Below are 19,034 nucleotides of genomic sequence, written 5' to 3' on the forward strand. Positions count from 1 at the left end.
GATTCACATTGATATGCTAAGCCCAATACTCGGGAAGGGCCACCTGTAAACTCTGCCAGCTAATGGTTAACTCTAAAGATATCACATAGGGGGGCGCTTGGCTGGCTCAGTTGATAGAGCATGCAACTTTTGATCTCAGTGTTGTGAGTTCAAACCCCATGTTGGGTGTGGAGCCTGCTTAAAATAAATAAGTAAATAAAAATAAAGACACCATGCTCCCGGTCAAAAGCTTGAGCGTGACTCTGTTGTCTGCCCCAGCAGTTATAGGTCTGGGAATTCATGCCAAGAAACAACCCTGGCTACACAGCAAGATTTAGGACACAATGCAGTTTGCCACAGCACCTCTCCTAAGATGGAAAGCTAGGACGAAATTTAAATGTCCAACAATAGTTGAGTTAGGTAATAGACTACCTCTTATGACACAGTGGTAAGGCTCCTATTAAAAGTGAGCTTGAAAAAGATTATTTGAAGATATGCAAAAATGTCCATGATGTTAGAAGTAGAAAAATTAGGTTATAAAACAGTACAGTGTGATCCCATTTTGTAAATATATATGTAGATCTAGAGGGCTAAGCGCTACACAAGCACAGAAAAAAAGGACTACATGGGAAAAAACTAAAAGAATTTGGGTACTGCGGAGGGTAGAAGTAAGGTGATTTCTTGTTCTTTGTTAAAACAGATTAAGTGTTAAAAAAAAGAGATTAAGTGTTATCACTGATTTTAAAAGAACGTTTGAAGAAACCACTCCCACCACGCACTCAACAAGGATGCTTTTCTCTATGATGTCTAGGCAGATACAAGAAAAAATGTAAACCCTGAAACACTTAATTTGCTAATTTAAGAAGGGAAACTAAGCATCTCCTCCCCTTTTACCAATGATTTTGAAAAGGTGATTCTGAAATGGTTTGTATCAATTTAGAATAAATGAAATAAAAGTTTTAAATTGTGAATTCTATACAGAAATGTATCTCAGTGTAGGGTTTTATTTCATTTTGGACACATATTTTATGGAGAAAACAACCGAATAAATGCCGTCAGAGGGGCTAGGCGGTACACTTGGCTGAAAAATATGCTAGTCCCACTCAGCCATCAAACTGAGAGAAAGACTTCTGTGCTTGCTTCCCCAGGCATAAACTTCTCTTATTCTGTAACAGACTTTTAGTGCCAATTTACATGTGACATGAGTTTAAAGAGTTAAAGCTCTTTTGAAAATAATAAGTGACAGTATCTCAAAGAAACTACCTTTTTTCTTCTAATCAATTGAGATAGATGTTATTCTATAACGGTCAAGAATCATAAACTTGACAAGAATAATTTTCATCACTTTAGACCTTTCCTGTTATGTTATGTAAGAGTAGCAACCTGCTAAGAATGAAGTGCCTCCCAGCTCTCCCCGAGTAACATGTAAAAATGAATAACAATCACAAAAGAAAATATGATCATACATGTGCTCTACCATGTGCTTTGATTTGTAGCATTTTTTAACTTAGAAACGGTTTAACATTTTATTAACTCTAAAATGCTTAGGTGGGTACAAAATCCAAAAAAAAAAAAAAAGACTGATCCATTGATCTTTTTTCCTAAGATTCTATTTATTTGTCACAGACAGAGAAAGAGAGAGAACACAAGCAGGGGGAGTGGCAGATAGAGGGAGAAGCAGGCTCCCCACTGAGCAAGGAGCCTGATGCAGGACTCGATCCCAGGACCCTGGGATCATGACCCAAGCCGAAGGCAGACACTTAACCAACTGAGCCACCCAGGCATCCCTGATCCATTGATCTTAAACAGTTTAAGATATCCCATAATAACAAAAAGTCCTACTACCAACCAAGAAAACCTCAGAATTTCAACTTAGAGCTTAAACAGACTGGATGGATTAAGCAGACTGACAATCAGTTAACACTCACAGATAGATAATACTGTGGAAAGCAGGTGGCACCCCAGCAATAAGCCATCCCCCAGGTACAAATGACATCTGGTCACTTGTTAATTCTCTTGGCAATTCATTAATTGGGCAAACAGTTACCGAATGCTTGTTATGCACCGAACAAGTCCCGTACGATGGGAAAAAGAATAAGGGAGAACCCAGCTAGATGAAAGAACAGGTTCACTTTCTAGCTTGGAATCAAGAGACTTCTTTTTTTTTTTTTTTTTTTAAGATTTTTTTATTTATTTGACAGAGAGAGACACAGCGAGAGAGGGAACACAAGCAGGGGGAGTGGGAGAGGGAGAAGCAGGCTTCCTGCTGAGCAGGGAGCCTGATGCGGGGCTCGATCCCAGGACCCTGGGATCATGACCTGAGCCGAAGGCAGACGCTTAACGACTGAGCCACCCAGGCACCCCAGAATCAAGAGACTTCTGCATCTAGGAAGTTCTGATTATGAGTTGAGCAGCATCTGTCTGGCTAGCTTACCGTAACAAACATTTTCTGTACAATCATAATGGTATAGCCCCAAATCAGCTAATGTATCAATTAACTATAGAAGGAAATTTGCTAGACCACAGGAGTCGTCGTGACCACTTCCACTGATGATGTTTTGTTGACTTACTAGGTGTCTGCTTTAGGATAAACCAATGGAGTTTCCCCATCTATCCAAATTTGTAAAAGGGCAGAGAAGAGGAGTCAAACAGTATAAAGAACAAAGAACCATCCTTAGAGACTTTTTCTGAATCTAAAATTCTTCAAAATACTGAGCTACATTATTAATTATTTTTGCCAACCTTGTTATGAAACAGCAATTTAGAAAGTACATTTTGACCCAAATGTGGAAACAAATCTCTTTTTTGAATGCCCAAATTAAAAGAACCAAAAATAATCACTGGATTCTTTAGCTACAGCATAGGAACCAAGCTCATGTCCAAGTCTGAAGTCAGTTCGATGCTTTACAAAGGTATCAGAGTTGTGAAGGCTTTAACTGGTTCATAAGCTCTCTCTAAACAGATGGACAATTTTCTTTTTAAATTTGGCTTACCTTAAAACACTGGTAACTTCACTTTTGCATTTCTTAAAAGCCATCTTTCAAGGTGGTCTGACATTTGGATTGCTATTGAATGTCCTACTGACTGTACATGGAGAGGTTTCAGCATGCTGGCCCTGGGTTTTCAAGTTTATGGTTCCTTCCCTCAAGGCTCTTCCCAGCAAAGCTCTCCCTGGCATCCTCACTATCTTTCCCCAGGACCAGGTCTGGAAAGGGCCAATGGGGTTGCTCTGCTCCCATGGCCCATGGCTCTTTTTTTTTTTTTAATGTAAATATAAATGTCCTGCAAGTCATCAGAAATTAAATAAGCAAATACAGTCATGTCAAAATATTCCTTTTAAAACATCTGTTCTAACAACAACCAATTAAAGTGATGACAGAGCCTACAAAAAGTAAAACAAAGGACTGTGTTGGTGCTGTTTTTACTGCCCGGTGCAATAAATAGCACAGGAGTATGCTATCCAGCTTACTCTGGCTTCAGCCTCTCAGTTATGTAGTCAAAGCTTTAAAAGTAGCATAACTCAGAGTGCAATGGGCCAAAAACATTAAGCTGTCCCGCGCTGATTGAGATGGGATAAAGGCCTTGAGAAATAATGAAAAGGAGGCCCTTCGCCAGGGAGTTACAGTCATTCGTTCATCATAAGGATCAATGAAGGCCTCTGCATGACCCCAGATTCTTTACAACTGCAATGTTTTAAACATTTTTTTCATTGAAATGGTCTCAATTAAATAAGCTGCAAAAGTAAGAGAACAAGATTAAAACTGTAATGAGACCAAGGTCTCCAAATAAAATAAATACAGAATGAGAAGGAGCCCCTCAATCTAAGAATGTCATATGAAGGTGCAGCCTCTCCCTTTCCTCCTTTCTTTATGCTAGAAGGCAGCGGAGGCCCGTATACTCTGCAAATTCAAGTGCATTTACACGGTGGAGACTGTTTTGGGACACTACTAAGGAAGGACAAAGCCACTCTCAGTTCCCCTTTTCATGAGGCTGTTAACCACAGTTACACCAAGACCCTGTGTAATTGGTCCACATCATAAACATTAGAAGAAATGATGCAAAATAATTAATTATGAATGCCACCAGAACTCCAGACTTACATTTTCCTATTAATAGATAATACTGATGATGACGCCAGTGTTCCCACTGTCCCAATGTACAAAAACCTTAGGAAATGTCACCACTGGCTTCTTGTTCTTCTGCTTAAGTGAGCCTCTCATGGAGAACATTCATGAAGTCTACGGCCATACCACCCTGAATGTGCCCGATCTCGTCTGATCTCGGAAGCTAATAAGCAGGGTTGGGCCTGGTTAGTACTTGGATGGGAGAACATTCATGAAGAACAAGACTGGAGAAACAGGATTACCGTGTTCGATGCACTGACACAAAGCTTCATCCTGAGGAATGATTTTCTTTAGGACTCTAATAGAAAGCAAATATTTGTCAACTGCCTGCTCTGTGCAGTCATGGGGACTTTGGGGGATTTTTAAGTTCTGGTTCTCTTATAGAAAAGAGTTCCTAATTTAATTGCAGAACAAGGAATGAGCTCTTGAAAAGTCAAATGGAAATGACCTCGTCACATTTCCAGGCAATGAAAGTGCTAACAAATAGCTGTGCACACCAGCACCGTACACAGACAAGACAGGCCTGCCATTCCAATGCAAGAAAGGGTGAGCAGGAAGAAGGTGCACTCGTTTGCAGCCATACAGGGGAAAGAGTTTGAGCACGGTCTTGGGGACAAGAAAAGAAGTGTGTGTTCTTGCTGACAATCCCTACAGGGAAGCAATGGGACCCAGACCTAGAGACGCAGACCTGTGCTGGGCTCAAGTTTGATCTTTACCTAAAGGAAGTGGAGCCAGCAAGGACCTTTGGAGGGGACTGCTGAGATCAAAGTGCTGGACAGACACTCAGCAAACGCTGCTATGCAAGACATGTACAGAAAGAAACCCTTGGCATGCAGACTCATCAGGGGCAGTTAGAAAATTCCAGTGTGAGGCGAGAAGTGAACTCCGGTTCAGCAGCGATACAAGAAATGGAAGCTACAGGTCATCCACACCTCCCACGAAAAGGTTGGGGCGAGGGGTGAGTAGGATAACACGATGAGGCACTGACAGCAGCCTAGCACCACGACTGCTCCATCAACACTGGCCGCTAATGCTGTTGTAATCATGACCAAGACACTGACGAACAGGCCCGGGGTACAGACGAGAAACGGGGGGCCAGGGAAAAGGAGAAGGTGCCAAGAGCCCGAGCCAGTGACGGATCGTGAATATGACAGGGAAAAGAGGAACAGAGCAGAGGAAATGCTGAGACCGACTGACTTCCCAGCAGAACTATCGGGCCTCCAGTGAAACGCAGGTCCAAAGCTCAGAGGGTTGCAGTCCAAAGAGAGGCGGATAGCACCAAGGACAGACCCTCGATCTCGTGAGATGACCCTGCTGCCCACAAATGCCTGACTCCAGGGCTGTGGCTTCCGGGCTGTGTGACCAAGGGCTCCCCAGAAGTGGCCTCAGAGACACCCCTTCGCAGTGCCTCCTGCAGAAACAGCTCAACACTCTCTGTCGTCTCGCTATCCCAGTCCCCACGTCACACAGCTCGTTTTGGTGTTTTATTGCTGTTCGACATATAATTGTATGTCTACAAACGGGGCCCCTACTAATAAAGTTTGAAAACAAGTGCTCTATGGAGTATCCTCGCCTAACTGCTAATGAGGATGAAGCTGAGCCACCCCAGGTGAGCTACACCTCTCAAAGACACTCTGTGCCTCCAAGACGCTCGTTACCCAGAACTCAGGGAAACAAATATCTGAAAACAAGGAGCCACAGCTGCAAAAATGTTCAATTCAATAACATTAAAGCTGAAAAGAAAACCTTCCGGTGACCTCATATGCAGCTATAAAAAGGCAGCAGAAAATCTGGAAAAGGGCAAGTAAAGCTGTTTAGGTTTCCTCATAAAAGAACAGGGAGCAGTCCAGAAGAGATTGTGGTCTGTGTAAAAACGAGATGCTGTAGCTCATTTCACTCAGCAATTCCACCGTGGCTCCAGACACAGAAGGGCACCGACCCAGAGAGTCACACCTCATAATAATTATTGCAGTGCTCTGTTCCTACGCCCCTGGCCACTGACAGGTGGAGCTGGGGCTGAGCTGTTGGGCCACCCCCAGGATGGGGCTTTGCTGACAGGTGTGGGTCAGGTGAACTTTACCCAACAATGGGGAACCAGAAATGGTGCCACTGTCCCAGTGCCCTGCTCCTGGCTTCCTCATCTCTAAACAGCGCAGAACCCGGCTGTCCTTCTTCGGGACTTAGCTTTTACTTCCAAAATCCTCACTGAAAATATAACTGCCTGCTCTTTTTTAGAGCTGTTAGAAACTGACCCCACTGTTTACAATTTGTGTATTTCACATGCCGGCATCCCATAACCAGGAATTCAAGAAAATTCAAAACTCAAAAGAGCTTGCCAAAACATAACCCTATGATCAGGTAACTCTGCGCTCATTTCTACAGCAATATCCCAAAATGTGTTTTTAAGTTTCAAAACAAAATTCGAAAACAGATAATAAAAACTTGTACTACAGACATCTGGTATCTTAAAAAATATAAACACATAGACAGACATATGTTGTTCTGTTCAAGAAGATAACAAGAACCAAACACAGACATTTGTAATACCTTGAGGAAGCTATGTTAAAAGTGAAGCTTCTTGTTTCCTTATGAAAAAGAACTGGCAGCCTCAGACTAAAATCATTAACTGTACACAGGTGCGGATATTTTAGTAAGTTGCCCTGGGGGCATCTGGGTGGCTCAGTGGGTTAAGCATCTGACTTTGGCTCAGGTGATGATCCCGGGGTCCTTGGGATCAAGCCCCACACTGGGCTCCTCGCTCAGTGGGGAGCCTGCTTGTCCCTCTGCCCCTCCCCCTGCTCATGCTCGCTCTTGCTCTCTCACTCTCTATCAAATAAATAAAATCTAAAAAAAATAAGTTGCTCTGGGCACTTTTGCACCTGTAAGCATTTCTTACTTGGGACATACAAATCATTTCAGCCTAAGGTAGATATTTATTCACTCCTCACATATCGGACAAGAGCTTTCTGCAGGCCGAGGACTGTGCCAGGTGCCAGAGACAAGACTGCATAAAATACCCCTCGAGAGGCAGAGACATGGGCAGCCCCATCCTGGTGGGGAAAAAAGAGAAGGTACGTGGATCAAGGAGTGCTGGTGACTTTCTGTGGAGACCTGACAGGAATGAGACCGTGTAGTCGGGAAAACGGATTTAGGTAAAGCAATGACAAGTGATGGGCGTTGTTAACAAGGGAGACAGGGCCTAGTTGAGGTAAGTAGACAGATCCATGTCACAACTGCTGCAAAGAAGGAGGGCACCCATGTGATGGACAAACCTGTAATAACACACCTACAGTGTGCCAGGCAGGATCCCACGTTCAAGTGACATGAATCCTCTCAAGTGCCATCGTTTCAAATGAACTGATAGGAAGGCAACCGTCAGCAGGGCCCAGCCACATTCCGTTCACCAAGCTCCAAAACCTCCCCTCTGCCTGGCCCTCCGGCTCCGGGAAGGCTTGTCAGGCCCCCCCGACCCCGGCCAGCTGCAGCCTCTCGTCCAGAAGGAGCTGAGCAGCCCCGGGCCGCTTCCGGGAACACCTGCTGCTGCAGAGAAGCAGGTCCCGGTGTGACGGGTGTGAGCTGCTGAGAACACAGCCCCGAGGAAAGCAGACGGCGGGAAGCGTGCTGCAGCACTACCGCTTTGCTGAAAGGCAACACCTCTGATGGGCTAGGCGCACCGCATGCAGGAAACAAGCGGTCTGGTTTTCTTGCGAAAGGAAAACTACCCGGATCCCCTCGGCATCGCCACCACCCCAGTCCACCTTCATTTCCACATGCACTTAGCGTTCTCCCACCCCCGCCAGAAGTCAGGGATCGGAAGCCATCACGAGGGCCTCACACTGCCAGGTTCAGCCAGAATCCAAGCGCTCCTTGCTGCTGTCGCCCCCTGGGGCTGCTCAAGGAACAGCAGCGTCTTTTTTCCCTGCACCTCCCATGATCCACCCTTGGAAATTCAGTACAAATCTCTTGTTTCCTTCACCTCTGGGTTTGATTTATAGGGGGTTGGAAACTAATGTGCTTTTTGGCTCATGTAATGAGAAAAATCCTTTGATTAAACACACACACACACTAACTCATTTTTGAGCAAAACTCAATTTTGCCACGCTGTTTTAAAAGAAAATTAAGTAGACAAAGTGCAATCACTAAAATATATCAAACTCTACTGAAGAATGACGGAAAGTGGGAAGACAACCGTACCAAAAAGATGGTGTAACCAAACTAAAAATCAAATGTAGTGGGGGAAGAGACTAATTTTTCTTACAGAAGAATTCCAAATAATTAGGGTTGCCAGATTTAACAAAATAAAGGACGCCCAGTTAAATTTGATGTTCAGATATCGCAAGGGACATACTTACACCAAAAAGTTATTCATTGTTTATCTGAAAATCAAAGTCATCTGGGTATCCTGCAACCCTACAAATAATACATGGAATACTTCCCCCTCCAGGAAGTGGGGCTTCATCCTCCCGAACCCCTTCAAGGTGCCCCTGTGCTTCAGGATTCACTTCCCAGAATTGCGAGAGAAAGGGAAAAACAGTAACACTGTAGTGGAGCCATCTGGCCAACCCGACATCAACCAGGTGATCAAGGTTTGCATCACCAGGGATGTTACATGGGTGTCACCTATCCCCTGATAGGATGAGACGAGAAGAGCACTCTACCTCTGGGATGCTCTTTCCAAAACCCATAACCCCAGTCTAATCACAAAACACATGAGACAAACCCAGATTTGAGGCTATTCTATGCGGTGCCTGACCAGTACCCCTCAAAGTCAGAAACTGCCAAAGACAATAAAATGTAATGTGCCCTAGACTGGATCCTGGAACAGAAAGAGGATATAAATGGAAAAACTGGTGAAATCCAAATAAAATCTGGAGTTTAGTTAATAGTAATGTACCAATGTCAAGTTCTTTTTTTCTTTTTAAGATTTTATTTATTTGAGAGAGAGAGCACAAGGAGGGGGAGTGGCAGGGAGAGGAGAAGCAGGCTCCTCGCTGAGCAGGGAGCCCGACACGGGGCTCAATCCCAGGACCCCGGGATCATGACCTGAGCTGAAGGCAGACACTTAACCAACTGAAACACCAGGCGCCCCAGCAATGTCAATTTCTTAATTTTCACAAATGTGCCATGGAAAGGTAAGACGATAACAATGGGATATGCTAGATGCAAGGTATTCAGAACTCTGTACTCTCAGCAACATTTCTGGATATCTAAGATTACCCCAAAACAAAAGTTTATTTTTAATGACATCAAATGTAAAAAAAATGGGAGGATACCAGGGAAATGTTTCAAAACTCTCCAGCAAAACACAGAGAGGGAATTAATAAAACAAGAATAATAAAGTGTTGGTAATCATAAGAAGAAAATTTTTTAAATAAGAATTTTTTTAGGGGCGCCTGGGTGGCTCAGTTGGTTAAGCGACTGCCTTCGGCTCAGGTCATGATCCTGGAGTCCCGGGATCGAGTCCCGCATCGGGCTCCCTGCTCAGCGAGGAGCCTGCTTCTCCCTCTGACCCTCCCCCCTCTCATGTACTCTCTCTCATTCTCGCTCTCTCAAATAAATAAATAAATCTCTAAAAAAAAAAAAAAAAATTTTTTTAAAAAGGGACAGAGCAAATGGCAGAAGACTAGGACTAGAAACTTGCCACTGGGAATCTTGTAGGTATCACCAATCCCCATCATCCTCTGTCCCAAGTAAGTCCTTTATAGGGCAACCAACCATTCCAGTTTGCTTGAGACTGTCCCAGTTTTAGCACTGAAAGTCCCACATCCCAGAGATCCCCCTCAGTCCTGGGAACACCTAGACCTCTCAGTCTCTGTCTCCCTAGGGGTATGTGTGTATGTGCGTGTGTCTGTCTCATGTGTACATGCATGTATGTGTGCACACACGCAAACACTGGGATTCTTGAGTTAAATACCCAAAGATTTGGGCACAACTCCAGAATCCAGGTAACTAATTCACTTTTACAGAAAACTCTAGAATAAAACAACACCCGCCCCCCACCACCTACCTACCACTACTATATATGTATACCCAATATCAGGCCTAGAAAGAAAGGAATTTTTTGTCATAGTCTATGAACACCGAGTACCACTTTTGCATATGTCCTTCCACAGCCCCAGATACACTTCTAGAGCACCCAACAGTCTTGGGAAAGGCCACCTTATAAGCAATCAGCCTCCCCAGAAACAGTGCAGTTTATCATGCACAAACCTGAACAGTGAGATCTGGGCTTTCTCAGGCTTGGTGTGGATTCGTAGGTGCACAACACATCTGTAATAGAGAACACCACTCCGGCCCCCACTACTGCACCAGATCTCCCAAGACTAAAAACAGTTGCTCACAGCACATAGTCTGAGGCACTTTCCCATCTCACACCTGCACTGGGAAACCTGCATCTGAGTAAACTAGAAAGCATTTTACCCACAGGTGCCATATAAGGAGTCCAATGATAAGCTCCAACAGTAACACTGGTGGCAGGCCAATGACCATGCCTCATTTATTGTCAAAACAACAGCAGCTACCATTCACTGAGCAAGTACTATGTGCCAGGCATGTAACTGGCTGTGACCCAACAGAAGAAGCCAGGTCATAGCTGGGGGCAACAGGGACTTGGAGAAAAAAAACAAAATTATGTTCAAAGGATTTCTACAAAGTCAGATTTACACATTTTCAAAAATATAACATGGAGACCGAGGCACTGTCCTAGGATGGAAGAGACCAAAGAGACATGACAAACCCCAGTGTGGCATCCTGGATGGGATCCTGGATGGGATCCTGGAACACAAAAGGGAACACACTAGTGGGAAAATCAGGGAAATTCAAGTAACGGTTGACGATTACTTAATGATGGTGTACTAATGCTCACTTCTTGCTTTTGATAACTGTGCTAGGCTCATGTAAGATGTTAACATTAGGGGAAGCCAGACGAGTGTACAGAAACTCATTACTATTTTGCAGCTTTTCTGTAAATATAAAGTTATTTCAAAATAAAAGATTAAGAAGATACATTTTGCAAATTACATGCAAGGGATTACAAAAATATGCCCTGTAGACCAGATGCATTCTTTTGTAAAGATACTTCAAAGTTACTGAAAAGACTATGAGAATTGACTTTTATTTTTTTTAAATTTCAGACTACAAAGTAAGCCTGGCACACAAAGGCTGCAAAGGATGGGTATACTTCATCAAACACTAAAAACTGCTGCTTCTCAGGAACAGAGGTCCCAATTGCTAAGGACATTTCACTTTGTTATCAAAGCTACTTATGTTTTTAACTCAGGACACCATTCAAACAGAGTATGTGTAACCAAGCTAAGCCAGGATCCTCCTGGAACTCAATGTGTCTTTGGGGCCGCAGGGCCTAAATGAGGGAGTGATAGCAACCCCCTGAAGTCCTGACCTGGGACACTGTCAGGAAGGAATCTTCAGTCCGTATTGGCCTACTGTGCATAATGTGGGGTGTGGGAAGGCAGAAGAATATTACATGCTAGGCACATGCCAAAGCACCCTGAAGAGGAGGACTACCCTTGTTTTACAAACCAACAGGGGTCCTCAGAGAAACTGAATGACCTGCCAGGGCAGAACCACCAACACTTCTGAGCCTGATGTAAATGCAGGTATGACTCTGAGGCCAGAGGATGCCCAAGAATGGCTTCCCTAAAGTGACCCGGCTCACAAGGGACGATTGCTAGAGGCTTGCAGGGCAAGCCAGCTACCACCAGATGGCTAAGTGGGCACTGTGCCGGCACAGGTCTCCTGAGGACAGTGCTGAGGTGTGCCAGGGCCTCTGTGAAAGCACCCAGTCATAGAGGGAGACACGGGGCACAGCTGCCAACCCTGTCCCGCACCCCAGGACCAGCCTCCCTCTTAGTGGAGGTCTTGAAACTCAGTGATCATCTACCCTATTGGTAAAAGATGTGGGGCACGTACCCCAATGACGCACATTCACTAACTTCTAAGTTACATACATCTTGCTGTGGTACTCACACATTAAGGACATCATAAAACAGTCCTAAAAATAGACATTTTAAAAAATGAGATACAGATAAATAAAAGTGGTAATATTTACTTCCCATACTCCAAATGACTTTTTTTTCCCCACAGCTCACTCTGGAGGCCACTGGCTTATTAAGTCTATAGCCCGAGTCTCACATACAGAGGAGGAGGTAGGGAGAGGTGGGATTTGCCACAACTGGGGATCCTCACCCAGCTCCAGATGCTCCAGGGAGGGTGAGGACTACAGAGCCTCTAAACAGACCACCACCAGCAGCCCTTGGGTCACCCATCTGCCTCCCACTCCAACACACTGCACACCTCTACCAGAGCTATAGACTGAAAAGCACACTGAGCATGTCATTTGCCTGCTTATAATCCTTCCAGGACTCCCCAGGGCTTTGAAGATAAAATAGAAAGTACTTAAAGCAGTGTCCAGAGTCTGTACTGGGATTCCCAGCCCAATCAGCTCCCCCAACTCACAGCTGCCCCACCCCCCGCCCCTGGCCTACAGACCGGCTTGCAGATTCAGGACCAGGCTATGGCAGCAGCCTCCAAGAGCGCCCCCATAATCCTTGCCTCCTGGTATGCATGCCCTTACGAGTGTCCACCCCCCTCACAGTAGTTATAGCTGGCCGGTGTGGCCAGCAGGACACTGTGAAATGGCCAGCAAGGCTAGGTCACAGAAGATGTTACAGCTTCTACCCTGCTCTCTTGGATCACCTGCTCTGTGGAAGCTGGCGGCTTGCTGTGAGGACAGTCAAGTAGTTCTAGGAAGAAGCATCAGGAAAGGAACTGAGAATCTTGCTAACAGCCAGTACCAACTTGCCAGCCATGTGAGTGAGCCACTCTGGAAGCAGACCCTCCAGCCCCAGTTGAGCCTGCAAAGGACGGTGGCCCTGGCCTGACATCTTGACTGCAACCCCACCACAGACTCTGAGCCAGAACCACCCAGCTAAACTGTTCCTGAATTCCTGATGCTCAGAAACAATGTAAGATAATAAATGCTGTAAGCCACTAAGTTTTTAGGTATTTTGTTACCCAACCATAAATAACTAATATGCTTATGCTCTCTCTCCCTGTGTCTTTGCAAAAACCTGTCCCTTACCTTGAAGATGTCCTTCTCACTTACCCATACATATATCCTCCCTCCCTCTCTCACCTCTCTCTCTCATATACACACTAATACACATACAATAGTGTGCTCTGCCATAGCACCCTGGACATTCCTCTCTTAAAGAAACTCTTAAAATAGGCTAGGAATTACCTGTTTCTCTCTCCTGGGACACTGGGAACAACTTGTGGGCAGAGGTGGTCTGCAAAGGACACTTCAGCCAGACCAGGTGTTCCACACCAACCCTAAACATAAGCATTCCATGTGGCCCTGCTATAGAAGGGCCACCACAACAGCATGGAGCTGAGCCCCAGATACCAATGTTAATCAGCACAATGGGCAATAAAATGGCCAGCCCTCCCCTCACTGGGACATCTTCAAGAACCCACTTTCTTAGCCTGGGAGGTGGATACACTGTGTTCACTGTCTTATTTCTTCTTGTTTTAAAAATTCATGATAAAATATTTTTAATTGGAAAAGAACATACGGGAAATGAGCTCTGGTCACAGAAGCAATTCTGTCCTGAAGTTTTTTTGAAAAAATAAATGTTGTGATTTATTAAATTTAATGATCAATTCATTTTGATAGGCACATAGATCAAGGCATTTACTCAACTGTTGTATGGATACCTTTTATGAAACTTTTCTCCCAAATGCATCATGAAAACAAGACTTCTTCAGATGCCAGCCCTACTAAGACCTTGTCAAAGAAAAGGCCATTCCTCAAAGAGGTTAGCAATGCCCTTCTGACTGGAGTAGGATTACAAAGGGCCAGGGCACTGAGAGGACAAGAGCACTCAACATGGCCAGAGGCACATCATTCCTGCCTGCGGCATGGTCCCATCCCCGCGGCCCTGGATATTTATTCCCCATTTTGGTACACAATGAAAGCAATAAAAATGACTTCAAGATAAGAGCCATAAAAATAAAGTTAATTTATCAGTAATTTAGACTCCCTGAGCCACAGCGTAATTATCTGAAGCATCTGTATCAGTTCAACAGTGTGACAGGAAAGTCAGAATTAAGCAGATGGCCAGTTTATATCTGTTTAAAAGCAAAGTAGTACTAAAAATGGAAGAGGGTATAATTTGACTTCTTTCCTATTGTTACCTAATTTGAATGTCAGTACAAATAGGTCAGCCTCATTCTTTTTAAATGGTGCACAGTATTCTACACTACAAATGAGATATGATTTGTCTAACCTTTCCTCTACTGATGAGCATTTTGGTTGTTTCCATAATGCCATATTGAGCCCTCTTGCACCAATACCTTCATGCATATGTGCACAGACTTCTCAAAGAGAGGTTCAAAGAAGTGAAATTGCTCAGTCCACTTACGTCTGGGTCTAGTTTTTTTATCTTTAAAGATTTTATTTATTTATTTATTTATTTATTTATTTATTTATTTGTCAGAGAGAGTGAGCGAGAGCACAAGCAGGGGGAGCAGCAGAGAGAGACTAGGCTCCCCAGTGAGCAAGGAGCCCGATGCAGGACTTGATCCCAGGACCCTGGGATCATGACATGAGCCAAAGGCAGACGCTTCACCGGCTGAGCCACCCAGGTGTCCCTGTCTTGGTTCTAATTTTGATCAACATTGCTAAATGCCTTCTGAAAAGTCTTCACCAGGTGACAGAATGGATTAAAAAGCAAGACCCATCTACACGCTGCCTATAAGAGACTCATTTCAGACCTAAAGATATATGCAGATCGAAAGTGAAGGAAGAGAAAAGCATTTTATCGTGCAAATGGAAGTGAAAAAAAAAAAGCTGGGGTAGCAATACTTATATGAGACAAAACAGACTTTAAAAGAGACTATAAAACACACACACACAAAGACTGCAATAAGAGATGAAGGACACTACATAATCATAAAGGGAACAATCCAAGAAGAAGATATAACAGTTGTAAATATTTATGCACCCAACATGGGAGCACCCAAATACATAAAACAGTTAATAATAAACATAAAGGAACTGATCAATAGTAATGCAAAAATAATAGGGGACTTTAACACCCCCTTACATCAGTAGATAGGTCACCCAAACAGAAAATCAACAAGGAAGCAGTGGCTTTGAATGACACATTGGATTAGGTGGATCTAACAAATATATTCAGAACATTCCATCCTAAAACAGGAGAATGCACATTCTTTTCAAGTGTACACAGAACATTCTCTGGAAGAGATCACACATTAGGCCACAAAACAAGTCTCAACAAATTAAAAAAGACTGAAGTCATACCATGCATCTTTTCTGACCACAATGCTATGAAACGGGAAATCAACCACAAGAAAAAATCTGAAAAGACCATGAATATGTGGAGGTTAAATAAAATGTGACTAAACAATGAATGGGTCAACCAATAAATCAAAGAGGAAATAAAAAATTCATGGAGACAAATGAAAATGGAAACACAATGGTCCAAAATCCATGGGATGCAGCAAAAGCTGTTCTAAGAGGGGATTTTATAGCAAAACAGGCCTACTTCAAGAAGCAAGACAAATCTCAAATAAACAACCTAACCTTACACCTAAAGGAGCTAGAAAAACAAGAACAAACATAAAACCAGTAGAAGGAAGGAAAATAAAGATTAGAGCAGAAAAAAATAAAATAGAAACAAAAAACAACAGATCAATGAAATCAGGAGCTATTTCTTTGCAAAGATCAACAAAATCGACAAACCTATAGCCAGACTCATTAAAAAAAGGAAAAAAAGAAAAAGAAAAAGGACTCAAATAAACAATATCAGGAATGAAAAAGGAAAAATAACCACCAATTCCACAGAAATACAAAGGATTATGAAAAAAACTGAAATATTCTGAAGTATATCTGAAATTATGAAATATTACATGCCAACAAATTGGACAACCCAGAAGAAATGGATAAATTCCTAGAAACATATTACCTCCCAAAACTGGACCAAGAAGAAACAAAAATTTGAACAGACCAATTACCAGCAATGAAATTGAATCAGTCAGTAATCAAACAATCCCAACAAACAAAAGTCCAGGACCAGACAGCATCACAGAGGAATTCTACCCAACATTTAAAAATAGAAGAATTAATATCTATCCTTCTCAAACTATTCCAAAAAAATCAAAAAGGAAGGAAAACTTCCAAATTCATTCTATGAGGCCAGCATTACCCTGATACCAGAACCAGACAGAGACACCACAAAAAAAGAGAATTACAGGCCAACATCAATGATGAACATAGATGCAAAAAATCCTCAACAAAATACTAGCAAACCAAATCCAACAATGTATTTTAAAAAATCAGGGCCGCCTGGCTAGCACAGTCAGTAAAGCATGCAACTCTTGATCTTGGGGTTGTGAGTACAAGTCCCATGATGGAGATAGAGTTTATTTAAAGAAAATGCATGTATAAAAAAATCATTCACAATGATCAAGTGGGATTTATTCCTAGGATGTGAAGGTGGTTCAATATTCACAAATCAATCAACATGATACATCACATCAACTAAAGAAAGGATAAAAACCATATGATCACTTCAACAGATGCCAAAAAAGCACCTGACAAAGTACAACATCCATTCATGATTAAAACCTTCAACAAAGTAGATTTAGAGGGAATACACCTCAACATAATAAACGGCATATATTTAAAACAAAAAACAAAAAACCTACAGCTAACATCATACTCTGTGGTAAAAATACTAAAAGCTTTTCCCCTAAGATCAGAAATAAGACAAGAATAGCCACTCTCACCACTTCCATTCAACATAGTACTGGAAGTTATAGCCTCAGCAATCAGACAGCAAAAAGAAACAAAAGGCATCCAAACTGGTAAGTAAAACTTTCAGTATTTGCAGATGACATGATACTATATAGAGAAAACCCTAAGGACAACTCTATCAACAAACTACTAGATGTGATAAATGAATTCATTAAAGTTGCAGGATACAAAGTCAATGTACAGAAATCTGTTGCATTTCTATACACTAATAATGAAGCAACAGAAAGAGAAATTAAGAAAACAATCCCATTTACAACTGCACCCAAAATAGGGGTGCCTGGGTGGCACAGTCAGTTGGGCGTCCAACTCTTGGTTTCAGCTCAGGTTGTGGTTCAAGGTTGTGAGACTGAGCCCTGCATCAGGCTCTGCAGTGGTAAGATCTCACTGTTGTGTATGATTAGATTGGTAAAAATAAAATGGGATAATATTACTAATTGATAAGAGTATAAGAAAATAGACATATTTTGATGTAGTCCCAATAGTTAATTTTTGCTTTCGTTTCCCTTGCTCACGCACGCACTCTCTCTAAAATAAATAAATAAATCTTTAAAAAATTGCACCCAAAATAATAAGATACCTAGGAATAAACTTAACCAAAGAGATGAAAGACCCATACTGTGAAAACTGTAAAACACTGATGAAAGAAACTGAAGACACAAAGAAACGGAAAGACATTCCATGCTCATGGACTGAAAGGACAAATATTGCTAAAATGTCCCTACGATCCAAAGCAATTTACACATTTAATGCAATCCCTATCAAAATACCAACAGCATTTTTCCCAGAACAAGAACAAATAATCCTAAAATCTGTATGGAACCACAAAAGACCCAAAATAGCCAAAGCAATCTTGAAAAAGAATGAAACTGGAGGTATCACAATTCCAGACTCCAAGATATAATACAAAGCTGTAGTAATAAAAACAGTAGGGTACTGGTACAAAAACAGACACACAGATCAATAGAACAGAACAAAAGCCCAGAAATAAACCCACACTTATATGGTCAATCTTCAACGAAGGAGACAACAATATGCAATGGGAGATAGTCTCTTCAACAAATGATGTTGAGAAAAATTGCAAAACTACATGCAAAAGAATGAAACTGGACCACTTTCTTATATCATACATAAAAATAAGCTCAAAATGGATTACAGACCTAAATGTGAGACCTGAAACCATAAAAACCTAGAAGAGAGCACAGGCAGTAATTTCTCTGACATCAGTTGTTTTTGTTGAAAAATCAGCATTTTTCTAGATATGTCTAAGGCAAGGGAAACAAAAGCAAAAATTAACTGTTGGGACTACATCAAAATATGTCCATTTTCTTATACTCCTATCAATTAATAATATTATCCCATTTTATTTTTACCAATCTCATCATACACAACAACGGGATCTTATAATTTGCATTTCCTGGAACACCAGTAAGATTGCACATCTTTCCAAATCTTAGAAGCCATTTGTATTTCATGTGAGAATTGACTAAAAATAGCCTTTTCCTAGTTTCCTATGGAATTTTGGCTTTTTTTTTTTTATTTGTAGAAGCTCACTATGGGTTCCAAGTACTAGTTCTTTGTAAAAAAGAAAATATTTCATAAATGGAGAGACGAACCATGTTTCTGCAGTAGAAGACTCAACATGGTAAAAAAGTTAATTCACTGCAAACTGATATACAGGTTTAATGCAATTCCTATCAAAATCCCAGCTTAGTTTTTTGTAGACAAGCTTATTCTAAAATTTATTGGAGAAAGCACAGGCCACAGAATAACTAAAACAAGTCTGGAAAGGAGAACAGAATGGAAGGAATCACTATGCCCAATACTAAGGCTTACTATATAGCTACAGTAGTCAAGACAGTGTGGTAGTGGTGGAGAGACAGGCACATAGGTCAATGGAACAAAATAAGAGAACCCAACAATGGATCTACACAAGCAAGTCCAGCTGGTTTTGACAAAAGGGTAAAAATGGAGGAAAAGACAGCCTTTTCAACAAATGGTGCTAGATCAATACGCAAAAAGAGAAATCACTCACCCTAAAGATGGGTGGACTGAATCAATGTCCTGGTTGTGAT

General features: G+C 42.2%; 1 protein-coding gene across 2 annotated transcripts in view; it reads right to left on the reverse strand.

The window, feature by feature from the left end:
• The window catches only part of DTD1 (D-aminoacyl-tRNA deacylase 1), a 173,036-nt gene that overhangs the window by 92,412 nt on the left and 61,590 nt on the right, over positions 1-19,034 (reverse strand). The window lies entirely within an intron of this gene.

Source organism: Halichoerus grypus, chromosome 10 (genome assembly GCF_964656455.1).
Source record: "Halichoerus grypus chromosome 10, mHalGry1.hap1.1, whole genome shotgun sequence".
Classification (NCBI taxonomy): domain Eukaryota; kingdom Metazoa; phylum Chordata; class Mammalia; order Carnivora; family Phocidae; genus Halichoerus; species Halichoerus grypus.